General features: G+C 47.0%; 1 protein-coding gene across 2 annotated transcripts in view; it reads left to right on the top strand.

Annotated features, from left to right (window-relative positions):
* The window catches only part of PIK3C3 (phosphatidylinositol 3-kinase, catalytic subunit type 3), a 164,807-nt gene that overhangs the window by 109,333 nt on the left and 54,882 nt on the right, over window positions 1-592 (top strand). The gene's annotated exons all lie outside the window — the stretch shown is intronic.

Raw genomic sequence — 592 nt, 5'->3', positions numbered from 1 at the left:
GAATATTCATTGGAAGGACTGATGCTGAAGCTGACAGCTCCAATACTTTGGCCACCTGATGCAAAGCACTGACTCATTGGAAAAGACCCTGATGCTGGGAAAGGTTGAAGGCAGGAGGGGAAGGGGATGACATAGGACAAGATGGTTGGATGGCATCACCAACTCAGTGGACATGAGTTTAAGCAAGCTCTGGGAGTTGGTGAGGGACAGGAAAGCCTGGCGTGCTGCAGTCCATGGGGTTGCAAAGAGTTGGACACGACTGAGTGACAACTGAACCTCATTACTTTGTGTTCCTGTGTATAATAATAGAAATTGGCCTAGAGAAATATACAGGTTTTCAGCTTAATTTTTTAAATGTTTCCGTGTATTTCCTATGATGTAAATGCCAATATATGCTAAATACAATAAGAGTCGGACACGACTGAGCTACTTCACTTTCATGCATTGGAGAAGGAAATGGCAACCCACTCCATGGTTCTTGCTTGGAGAATCCCAGGGAACGTGGAGCCTGGTGGGCTGCTGTCTATGGGGCTGCACAGAGTCGGACACGACTGATGTGACTCAGCAGCAGCAGCAGCAGCATAGACCTCTT

The sequence above is a fragment of the Bison bison genome, unplaced genomic scaffold (genome assembly GCF_000754665.1).
Source record: "Bison bison bison isolate TAMUID 2011002044 unplaced genomic scaffold, Bison_UMD1.0 scf7180017864237, whole genome shotgun sequence".
Classification (NCBI taxonomy): Eukaryota; Metazoa; Chordata; class Mammalia; order Artiodactyla; family Bovidae; genus Bison; species Bison bison.
Note: the sequence above shows the minus strand (reverse complement) of the source record. Positions and strands in the feature narration are given on the sequence as shown.